Source organism: Octopus sinensis, linkage group LG9 (assembly GCF_006345805.1).
Source record: "Octopus sinensis linkage group LG9, ASM634580v1, whole genome shotgun sequence".
NCBI classification, from domain to species: domain Eukaryota; kingdom Metazoa; phylum Mollusca; class Cephalopoda; order Octopoda; family Octopodidae; genus Octopus; species Octopus sinensis.
The window spans coordinates 40,691,159-40,703,957 of NC_043005.1; the positions used below are offsets into that span (position 1 = coordinate 40,691,159).

The 12,799-nt window shown below is 34.4% G+C and overlaps 1 protein-coding gene across 10 annotated transcripts in view; it reads right to left on the bottom strand.

Annotated features, from left to right (window-relative positions):
* The window catches only part of LOC115215510 (WD repeat-containing protein 47), a 100,179-nt gene that overhangs the window by 65,891 nt on the left and 21,489 nt on the right, over positions 1 to 12,799 (bottom strand). The gene's annotated exons all lie outside the window — the stretch shown is intronic.

Below are 12,799 nucleotides of genomic sequence, written 5' to 3' on the forward strand. Positions count from 1 at the left end.
GGTTAACACCTACATTCTTTATTCTTAACCCTTTCGGTACATACTTGGCAGATTTGGTGATACTAAGTCACTAAACTGTTCATTTTTAGATTAAAACATTCCCCTCACAATTTTCTTCTGAATACCAGCTTGATATACAAATATACAAACAAATGAAAATGTTACATGTAATTTCCAAAACAGATAATTTAGAGGAGTTAAGCAAATTAATTGAAACATAGGCAGTGTAATTCTGGTAGAAATATGGCCACACAAGAGTTAGATTGAAGACCCCACAGGCATGAAAAGTGACTTGAATTTTATTTGTAATTTTGTGCTGAGGTTTCCATATTATCATCAGCAGAACGATTCTCAACACACATATGTGCATTGTTGAAAAAATGCCCAACATCACCAACTTTTGTTTTTAAAGCTAGACACTCTTCCTAAATATAATCAATCATAAAGTGAAACTAACACAGTAACATGTCTGTGCTAAATTAAGAGAAGTGTAAAATAGTACCAGTATAAACACTATAACCATTCATTACATTCAAATCCATTATGATCATTTCACTAATTAACAATGAAGCGAGAGAGCTGTGGCACATATAAGCAGAGTAATTGTAACTTACTCCACATGTTTAACAGTATGACTGTTGAATAAGTTTAACTCATGACATTGTGTCAAAGAAATTCTTAGCTTCACAGCCATTGTGCTTCTCTTAAGATTTTAAAGGCTTTACCAATTATAGAGTTGAAGGATAATGAAATAAATAAATCTACATTATATTTAGTCTTCTTAGTATTTAATTAGGTCCCCCCACCCATCAGTAAAGTAATAGGGTCCAGATATGCCAGGATTTTGTTGCTAGATTTTGGTATACGATATACGTATACATGTACTAGGCATAATGCTCTACCAGCTTTAGACACCACTGAACCATGGATGCCATTCACAGAGTTTATTTTGTTGCAGGCATTCAGACCAGAACCTCTGGTTCCAACTTTGTCCAGATTTTTCCTGAAGACATAGACCAGATGTCCTGGCAGCTAGGTACCAGTCACATCAATGTTACCAGTACAGAAAAGCTTTCAACATGTCATAATACAGTAATCCCTCGACTATTGCAGGTGTTACATTCTGAAACCCACCCGTGATATGTGAAAACCCACAAAGTAGAAACAGTACTGTACGTTTTTTTTTATCATTTTTATAAGTTCTATATATTTATTTTATAATAAATACAAAATACCACAGAGGAATGGACGTAAGCTTAAATAATAAACTGTGACAGGTGAACCGTGACACGGTGAGGGATTACTGTACACAGTTAATTTAAAAGTAAAAAGAAAATTAGCAATTTTTTCTTTGTCTATCTATCAGAACATCCCATAAGTTCTGTCTGATTTTACCTTTTTTAAAATTGAATGAAATTTAAAAGTATTTTAGAATGTCTAATGGAATTAAATATTATTTTTATGCATTTGTGTACATTTAAACTAATTAAATATTGTTTTACAAAATAATAGAATTAAAATTTCTTTGATTAAAACCCTTTCTAACATGGAAGTATCCAAAGAGCATTTGAGGCACATAATGCTTCATGAGCACAAAAAAATAAACTCTGCAGCCGAAGTGACTCGAAACATACACTCAGTTTATGAGAAAGAATGCTTGAATGAAAGAACTTGCAGAAGATGGTTTGCAAAATTCAGAAGTGGAGATTTCAGCCTTGAAGATGAAGACCCAGTTGAGTTTGATGATAAACTCCTTGAGGCATTACTTGAAGAAAATCCTGCATTATCAGTTGAAGAATTGGCAATAAAGCTTAGTTCAAATCATACAACTGTTCATCATCATCTTCAACAACTTGGAAAAGTTCCTAAACTTGGAAAATGGGTGCCTCATGAATTGTCCAAAAGCAACCACAAATCCCGAGTTGACATCTGATCTCTCCATTCTCGTGACTGGTGACAAAAACTGGATCTTCTAGTGGAATGTTAAACGTTGTAAACAGTGTCTTGGTAAAAGGTAAAAAGCTCAACCACAACCAAGAAGGGAACTTCATGGAAAGAAAGGTTCTTTTCTCTATCTGGTTGGATTGCGAAGGAGTAATTCACTTTGAATTGTTACCACCTAATGCAACAATCAATGCTCAAGTCTACTGTCAACAATTAGAGCATTTGAACCAAGCTTTGAAGAGAAAAAACCCCACTTTAGTGAATTGAAAAGGAATGATGTTTCATCAGGACAATGCGTGACCCCACACTGCAAAGATCACATCACAGAAGATCAAAGAGCTTGGTTAGGAAAAAATTCCTCATCCACCTTATTCTCCCAACCTTGCTGCTTTAGACTACCATTTGTTTCGTAGTTTGCAGAATCACTTGGGGGACATAACTTTAGCAAGCCAGGAGGAGGTGGAAACTGACATTTCAGAGTTCTTTGCTTTGAAACCAAAAGAGTTTTATATTGATGGGATTAAAAACCTTGTAAATAGATGGAAGGAAGTCATAGATAATCAGACAAAGTACATTGATGATTAAATTTCAATTAAATATAACATTTGATCACTTGTTTTCTTTATTTAAAATTTGGACAGAACTTATGGGATGACCTGATGTGTAAAAAAATGTTCAACCAACTAATCTGATTGGCGTCATCTCTCTTGCTTTTAAATTTTAAACATCACCTCGACAGTGTTTACCTAATTGGTTAGACAATTGTCATTATCAAAATTTTGGAATTCACTTTACATGCACACGTGTTTGTGTTGTCACATAGGTAGTCTATACGGAGAAAAGAAAAGATACAAGAGGGAGAGAAAGAAGCAATGAAACTAATTTCTAAAAGTCAGAACTAAAAATGTGCATAGAAGTTATATTATACTATATTTATCTCCTTATAGAAGCATGAGAGAAACATTTCTATACATTTATACATGTTTTTGTATTGCTTATTTGCATTGCACTGCAATGTTACTTGAAAGCTTAACTGGTTCCTCCATTTGACTACATAGCTCAAACAGCTACCACCTACTGCCAGAGTATATTAAATATGAAGATGGCTTGCATTCCAATGCCTAAGGTGATAAATATTTGGACCAGTTAGCAGTGCAAGCCATATTTATTATAGCAGTGACACTAACCCCAGGGGAGCCTATACATAGTTGCCTAAACTGCTATACTACCATTAATACACACAAATAAATAAATAAATAAAATTATGGATACATAAGATAATATCTTCAATACACTATGCCTAAAATTTACCATGTTTATTCTAGTTTTGGAATGGGCTTACTAGCATACTGTAAGAATCCCCAAACCATAAAATGATGGTTGAGAAAACTGTTCAAATCATACTAGTATGGGAAATGCAGATGTAAAATGTTGAGGAAAATATACTGCATCTGAAATTAAGACAAGATAATAATGGCTGGAATACCTTTGACCCATATGTCTGCTTGATAAGGAATGACCTGAGCAAACGAGGACAGAGTGTGGCTATCAGCAACATGGATAAAGTCAACAAGAAGACATCAATATCAATGAAAAAACAAATCTGATTTAAAGGCTGATGTTCCCTACTGATGTCTGTAATACATTTGTCTTAGTCTACATGCCATTCTGTTCTGGAATATCTAAACTAAGATCCACACTCTTTGACATTCCTTGATATGCTTCTGTCTCATGTACCCTAAACAATATGAACTCAAATTCTTCAACCAGTAAGCACATCTTTTTAAAATTCCATAGCCATATCAGGTGGGGATCATGATGTCTTTGAAGATATCTTTCTTCAGCTCTCTAATTAGTACACTAAGTTTTTCATGCACAAAAATTTATATCTGAAATTTCAACTTCTAGTGTAATTAATTATAAGCTTAAGATTAGATGTAAATCTCCCCTTTTTAATTGCTTAGACCAATAATTGCAATGAATGTCCTATACATACATGCACACACACACACATACATATATATATACACATACAGGGTGACAGTGCTAAGCAGTGATGTGTATAAATACAAACTTGTTACCAGTTCAGATATGCAAGAAGCATATTTGAACCAGTAATTCACTGTATTTTGTCAGGGAGAAAATCTACTGTAGACAGATATATATAGATAGGATACAGTACAAACTCTTCATACTATTTCTCTCTTTAACACTGGATGATGTGAATTTCTCTTTGCACTGCCTTGTGATATTCCATGAAGACCCTCTAGAATTGATTCATGTCAGCCTATAAGAAATAGGCTATCACTTGCTAATTTTTAAACTGATTAAGAAGGAATAAGGAATAATGGAGTTATTTCCCCCAGCTACATAGAGGCAGGAAATAGGATTGGCTACCTTAGACTGAAAATGTCAGTGAAAATGCCAAATATATTCACACCATTTATATAGTTGTTTTATGCTGCAGAAGAAACTCACTGGAGTTAATTTCATAAATGACATTCCTATAGTTCTTAGCCTTCATTAAGTAGTTTTTGATAATCATTTGTATGGTGATATAAAAGACATAAGGTTCCATATAGAGGAGTGCTGTTACTTGTTTCAATCTCAAGCTGTGACCATGTCCACTCAATTTAATGTGCACATCACGATCAGATCAGATTTACTGCTCGCCTTAAATCTGGAGCTTTGGGACTACTCAAAAAGAAATCAATATCTATTCATATCACTGAGGGTAGTAAAATTTCGCCACAGTTGATAGCTGATAGTTTCTATTATAAACATGTTTTTGTTTAATCCCAGGTCAGTCTTGGTGCAGTAGTTTTATAATCAAAAGCATTCCAGCCATGACACTCCTGTTTTCAGACAATAACCTCTGATATGTCTTTTCCAAGGACATGAGTTTCAGAAAATTTTGGCTCCCCTGTCAAGTGACCAAGTAGAAGGTCTAATATTGGCTTTTGTGTGTGTGCGTGCGTGTGTGTGTGAGAGAGAGAGAGAGAATAGTGAGCATCAATGTATTAATGACTGCACTAATTAATTATTCTCTGCAATTCAAATGGATCGTCAGCTAAGATGGCTTGGACATTTGGTGTACAGGTCTGACTAAAGCCTCCCTGCACACCCCAGTAGGATCTTTGCTGGTCATCTTTATTATGGTCAATGATAAACCAAAGGGTTTTAAAGACCAGTTCTTCAAAACTGGAAGGCATTGATACCTACCATTAAATTTAATGGTATAACTTGGAAAAGATATAGAGGAGAAACACACTCGGCACTACCACAAGAAAATAAAGAACATAGAGAATTATACTTAGCCCTTCAACATGGAGATGTCATGATGGCAAAGAAGGTTCTATAACCAAAATATAGTCATCAAAAGATCCACAAATCAAAGAAAACTTGGTCATCAATGGATTCAGTGGGTGGCCCTAGGCAACAAGCAAGCAAGAGAAGTCATCTTCATCGCTGTTTAATGTCTGCCTTCCATCCTGGCATGGGTTGGATGGTCTGACAGAAGCTGGCCAGGTAGATGACTACACCAGACTATTGTATCTGCTTTGGCATGGTTTTTACAGCTGGATGCCCTTCCTAACATCAACCACCCCACAGAGTGGACTGAGTGCTTTTTACGTGACAACCAGCATAGATTAGGTCAGTTTTGACATGGTTTTTCCTAGATATTTAGGAAAGGAGGTTTATAAAATTGACATTCATACCTTTCTCAAATGCATTTGTTTTATAAATGCAGTGGTTTCAGTTAAGAGTCAATGCTGCAGTTATTATCATAGATAAAATACTACCTTCTGTTCATTAAATGATTACTTACTTTACTGTAGCATAAACATTAAGCAACAACCAGTAATGTGTCCCTACTAATAATACTCTCAATCTTTTCCCATACTAGTATTGTTTCGACCAATAAAAATGACATAATTACAGAATATGATGTTTACCCAAACTTGAAACCCACTCATATTTCAATTCACCAATCATTAAATATGCACATATACACAGCATGTAGGTCATTTACACACAATGTGTATACATACATGTGATGTATTTCCCTTATTTTATCAAGAATACGAAGAAATGCACTACAAAGTAAACTAATGTTTAGTTAACTGAGAAAGAAAAAAGATTAATAGTGTTTTCTGTTTAACTGCCCAGTATTAGTAGTGGCACTGATGAAAGTCAATTAAAACAGTGACATTGTGTACTAATGTATAAACTAATTTTTTCTTTTCATTCTTTTAATAGTTTTTCAGTAAGAAAATAGAGGTGAGGTTTACACACACAATAAAGAATAAAAGTGAATGGTTAGTAGATAGTGGCAAACATTTATCATTATTTCATTTAAAATTTACTAATAGTCCAAAAATGGACAATATCAAACTCTAATTTTAAGCAAAAATTATTTTACATCTACCCCATTTTTCAGCTAAAAAAAAATGTGTAGGGTAATTTTCTGCATATGAATTACTGGCACTCTTAGAAACAGATTCCAAACTATTTACATCTAATAGTCTTATTACAGAGCAACCGTGATATTTCAAGCATCCTAATTCTTCCTTACCGATTAAACTGTATCTCTCCAACTCATATTGCTTCAAATCAATATATATTTACAGGCTTAAGCCACTAACTCACAACCATCTCAGAAGGAAAGAATCAACTAGCAGTAACAATATCGACTGTGACTTGCATACCAAGATTTATTTTACTTTTCTATTCATTTTGTTCCCCATTGTTGATGTAAGGTATGTGATTGAGTTTATTCAGTCTTCATGATGTTGAGTGATGTGAGGTATCCCTCTCCCTCTAGATGTTATACCAGTCTACCGCTAGTTTAGTTTACATGCAGATTTTAGTTCAACACCAGTGAATGGGACCAAATTGGAGATACTTACTTAGCCAGTATCTAGAACATTAATAATTTGCTTAGTTACACCTCACGCGGTCAATAATTACAAAGAGTACAGATTCAATTGGTTAAGAGCAGACATTATTGTTCAAAAGTCTCTTGTTACTATTCATTCACCAGTGATGTACAATGAATTTGATAACAACACTTAACTTTCATAACCCAGCTCATCTATTTGTAAAAGTCCCTAGGGAAAGGGTGTAATAATAATGGTACTCCTATGTTTGAACTTAACCTACATTGTTTCATTCCCTCATCTCTGCAGTTATCTATATTCAACAATATGATACACTCCTATTTGGTGGCATACACTTCTGAATTGAAATCATGTGATGATGGCAATTGATATGTCATGTCTGATTAAAAAAATTTTGGAAGCATTACAAGTAGGAAATCTATGAAAGCAGAGAACTACTTGGTGTGTTTCAGCCACAAAAACAGGGGCTCAAGGCTGGATATTATTTTTGAGTTTGAACAAACCAGGATCTTTACATTAAAACTTTTCTCGTTTCTTTTCTTTAACTTTTTAGCATTCAGATTACTGTCAGAGTAATACTTATTTATTCATAGTATTTTGAATCAATCATGCATTATCTTGTAGCTTTGAGATTTCAATAATGTGACTGCATATTTTTAGAATGACATTGCAGGGTAGGTGTGAGATGCCTGATCTGACCAGTTTGAACATAGAACAAGTAGAATATTTGGGCTGGATATGGTCGGCTTAATTGCTAAAAGGTTGAACTAATATTACAATATTTCAATACTAGGAACGTTTAAGTGCAATTTTGGCTTGGAGAGGGGTGGGATTAAATAATAATGGACTGTAACTTATAAAAAGAATAAGTCATGCTTAATGAAGCTATGTAGTCTTAGGCAAGGAAACTTAAAAAGTTTAATGCAGATGTTCCATGTACCACCAGTAATGAGGAGCAAGTTAGGAACCAGAATGCCATAAATGTGGTGTACAGTAGTTGTCTGAACTCTCACATTGACATAGGCTGTTAATTGATCTAAGATTACTTTATCTTGGCACCCAGTATCTACTGAGAGAGGCAAGATATATCCAAATAGCTGCAGTAGAAATGAACACACAAACAAACAAACCAATATTCCACTTGTTTACACAATGTAAAAGAATCAAAACCAGATGAGTGTTTGGATAAGAATTAATAACTAAACCATGACATTGATAAGCATGTCATTTGAAAAATATGGTAAATAGGAAAATGGTTCATGGAAATGATACTAGAAATGTTTTATTTTTCCACACCAGAAAGATAAAAATCAGACAAAAGACACACCAATCACTGCCACTATGACCATCATCAATATCTAATGTCTGTTTTCCATACTGGTGTGGGATGAACAGCTTGACAGGAACAGGCAAGGCCAGGAGCTGCACCAGGTTCCATAGTCTGTTTTGGCTTGGTTTCTATGACTGGGTATCCTTCCTAACGCCAACCATACCACAGAGTTTACTGGTTGCTTTTTACATAGCACCAGTACCCACACTAATGCACTTTATGAGTAAATTCAGAAGAGTATACCACTAAATGGTAGCGTATGGTATTGTTGAAAATAGATAACTGCAAAGATGAAGGAATGTAACTTAAAAAGGTAAACACACAGTTAAGTTAATAATGACCAATTTAATTAAAAAGTGCATCATTTAAAATTGACAGAATGTTGTAAGATACAGAGTAACAATTTATTTGTTATCCATCTCACAAACTGTCAAGTCTATGATTGTCAGCTGGCATAAATAAGGAAAGCAGACATTGAAACTATTGAAAAAAGTTTTAACTACCTTTGTCAAATACAATTTCTTAAAAAGGTAAGAGATTAGGGGCAAACTGTAAAGTAATAAGTACCAGATGCTGCTCCCATATGGTAAAACTGAGCCATGACTAAGATAGGGAAATTTCAGCTGTAAAGATAATTAACAAATAAATGCATTGTAAATTGGTTTGAAGAGCAAAAACTGGCAGGTAATGAAATAACTGGAAAAGAATAAAATTAAACACTGCCAATGACTTTTTTTCTTTCTTTCTAGCATAAAGTCTTCAGAATTTTAGACCTAGAGAAATGATGAGGTTGAAACAGTAATTTATGCCCCTGAAGATATTTTTCTTTGCTTTTATCCTTCACTATTTTTTTTTTTTTCGCTAGTAAAAACAAAGAAAAACAATTTTGACAACTAACACAGCTTTCTTAAAGATCAACTTCCAAATGCCAAACTTCAACCGCAACACTGCATATATTCATCCTAGCATTGAAATATTGTATACTGGTTTAAAGAAAAGAAATGAGAAAAGTTCTAATGTAAAGATACTGGTTTATACAAATTCAATAGCAATATCCAGCCTTCTACCCCTATGATGTAATACGCAAGTAGTTATCTACTTGTACAGATTTCAAACTTGTAACACTGACAAAACTTTTAGTTTTAGGTAACTATTTAACAAAGAAATTGTCTTTCAGACAATTTCTTAATCTAGAAAAAGGTTATTAAATTGGGATAAAAAGAAATTGATAAAATGGACTACCTCACTATCTCACATATCATGTGTATTAAACCTATAGTACACAGAACACTGTATGCAGTTTTAGAATTTTGCTTAGTCATATCACACAAGAACTGAACGGATATATCAATTATACATAAAAGAAGATTGCTTCCCAACCACATGGTTCTGGGTTCAGTGCCACTACGTGACACCTTGAGCAAGTGTCTTCTACTATAGCCTCAGGCCAACCAAAGCCTTGTGAGTAGATCTGGTAGATGGAAACTGAAAGAAGCCAGTCACATATATACATATATGTATATATTTATGCATGTGTATCTGTGTTTGTCCCCCAACCATTGCTTGACAACCAATGTTGGTGTGTTTATGTCTCACCAACTTAGCAATTCAGCAAAGTGACCAACAGAATAAGTACTAGGCTTAAGTAATAGTCCTGGGGTCAATTTCTTTGATTAATGAACTCGTTAAGGTGGTGCTCCAGCATGGCTGCATTTAAATGACTGAAACAAGTAAAAGAAGAACATGCACACACAACGAATTCCAAAGTTATGTAATCACATTTTAAAGTAATACTTTGGTAATCTTATTAGGTTTTTCTTGCTTAGGTTGAAACCATTTAAAATTTCAAACAGTCCTGGTTTCCTTGATCAGAATTCATTTGATTTCTATTTCAAAACTCAAATTGGGGTAACCACCTATTCAATAAATGACTTGAAAAATGTGGTGTTACATAATCATTCATTTTTGCACATGTTATCAAGGAACAAAAAAAAATTTGATGTTTCCTGTGATTTTGTTGTTTTCCATGATAAAACAAATTGTTCTTGTAAAAATAAATAACATCACTAAATTATTCTTTGATTGATTTTATATACTCTATATAAGCCAAAAGCTATGGACAAATGAGTTGGTACTACATAATCAATTTTAACTTTGTTATGTAGTCACTATTCTGAAACTGCACCAAAAATGTACTGACAGATATAAGTGAAAAAAAAAAAGAAAAAGAAAAAAAATCTTTTTCTGTTTGATTCATGTCTAGAAGTTTCAATAAAAGAACAAAGGAATTTTACATACTTATAAGTTAAAATAAACCTTCATTGAAATAAGTGCTTTATACAGAAATGCCAGTCCTAGAGAAAGTGGTTTTACTGTTATATAATCACATGATATACATGATTTATTAGAAAGAAGTGTAGAGAATAATGGGGAAATGCTTCAGATTGTTTTTGAAAAAATTGATGTATGCTCCTTCAAGTCTACCAAATGCTGATACCCTGAACTTTTGCCTAATAAACTGCCATTAATTTCAAATTTTCCCAAATTCTCTTTTTGATTTTTAAATCTTAGAAGGGCCTCCGTCAAAGAATTCTATAGAATGCCCTAAAATAACTTTTTGAAAGTAATTTCACATTTCTTAAGTTAAAAGAAAATGTCATCAGAATTAGCTTCATGGAAAATACTGATTTTGCTGCTAAGGTTGATGATCTTATGGAATTTATGACACACATACATACATATATATACACCCAGCTTTGAGTAAATAACCTCACTGCCTTAAAAAGAAAAAAGGCAAAGGAGTAAACCTTATAATAAATTTGAAGTGGAACCCCTAAAGCATTCAACCTGATACTATTCCAGCAACTCCAAAGCCAAACCTAGGTCTGCAATCCCTTGGGCAACATCAGCTAGGAGGGGCATTCTGGCACCCAGACTACCTAGTGTCTCCCTAATACCATCTCAGGCTTGAACTATGGAGAGATCATTTCAGTGTCTGGCCAGTTGCACAAACTCCACTGTCAATCAAGACAGATGAATGACAAAGCCTCAAAATTACAAGAACATGCAAGAAAACAGCCATATACACTTATGTTGAACACACCCTTAGGCATTCAGATTACTCTGTCAAATGGAATGCTTTTTTATTCAAATTGTTTTGAATTGGGTAAAAGTGTAAAGACCGACTTTAATCATGAATGCCCATGATATTGCACCTAGAAAGTTACCCACCAAGGCACAAGTCTGGATAAGATTGTTTATGGAAGGCCAACAGTCACCCTGCATACCAGCCCCCACCCCTCTCCAAGCCACTGATAATATCCAAGGGAAAAGGATAGACCAATACAGTTTGGCATCAGTGACGTTGCAACTCATTTCTACAGCTGAGTCAACTGGAGTAACATGAAAATAAAGCTACTTGCTCAAGAGCACAACACACAGCCTGGTCCCAAAAGTGAGCTCACTACCTCATGATTGTGAGCCAGATGCTCTAACCACTGAGTTATGTGCCTTCACTGTTTTGAATTAATCATGCACTTTACACTATCTTGTAGCTTTGAGGTTTTAATGATGTGATTATTTTTCAAGTGTCAGTGTAGTTCAGGTGTGAGAGGTTTGATATGGCCAGTTTGAATGTACAACATGTAGAATATTTGGGATGGATATGGCTAGTTTAAATCTTAGAGGGTTAAACATGGGTTAAGAAAAAACTGTGAGTGCGTGTGTGTATGTGCAGATGATAATCTGTGGCTGTAAAGGAGTTATCCAAAGACAAACTTCAGCTGATGATCTAAATGAAATGAAAACAAAAACAACCCCTAACAACCCTCTAAAGTGGATTGACCTCGACTTCTGTTTAAATAATGTGACTATTTTGTTCTTGACGAGTGCAATGATTGAGAATTCAAGTTCCAAATTCTGTCACTAACATCTCCAAGATACCACAATTCAAATAACATTTCTAACTTTCACACTTGACATTTCAAACTTCTCTCACATCAAGTAAAAACTGTGAACGGTAGTGTTCAAGTTATCAACAAACAAGAAAAGCCAAAGTGCCACAAACTATACAATGACAGCTTGCCAAATGTTATTCAGCACTACACCTCAAGTTAAATTCAGTAAGGCACCAGTTTGGCCAGCTTGCTTCCTTTTCTGATAGTGTTGCTGTTTCTAATGTAACAAATAACGAGGACCCGAAATGGATGCTCCAATTTTGTATATAAAGCAGAAATTGAGTGCACAAGTAGAAATTAAAATTTTACATTGTTATTTCAAGGATTTGAAATGAAGTCACACTGAAATCACTGGAATATTTTTTGTCTTTTTTTATTTTTGTTGTTGATGCCTAGCATTAGGTCAATCCTGATTGAGAAAACTTATGATCAAAAAGCCTGGTGCCATGTAAAAAGCACTGCACCTGAGGTTATGTAAAAAGTAGTCAGCACACTCTGGCATTAGGAAGACTATCCAGTTGTAGAAACACTGCCAAAACAAAGAGCCATGTGTGGCCCTGGTCTTGCTAGCTTCTGTCAAGCTGTCCAACCCATGCCAGCATGGAAAACAAACATTAAATGATGATGATTCTAAACATACAGACAGTGTACCTCAGATGATATTGTCC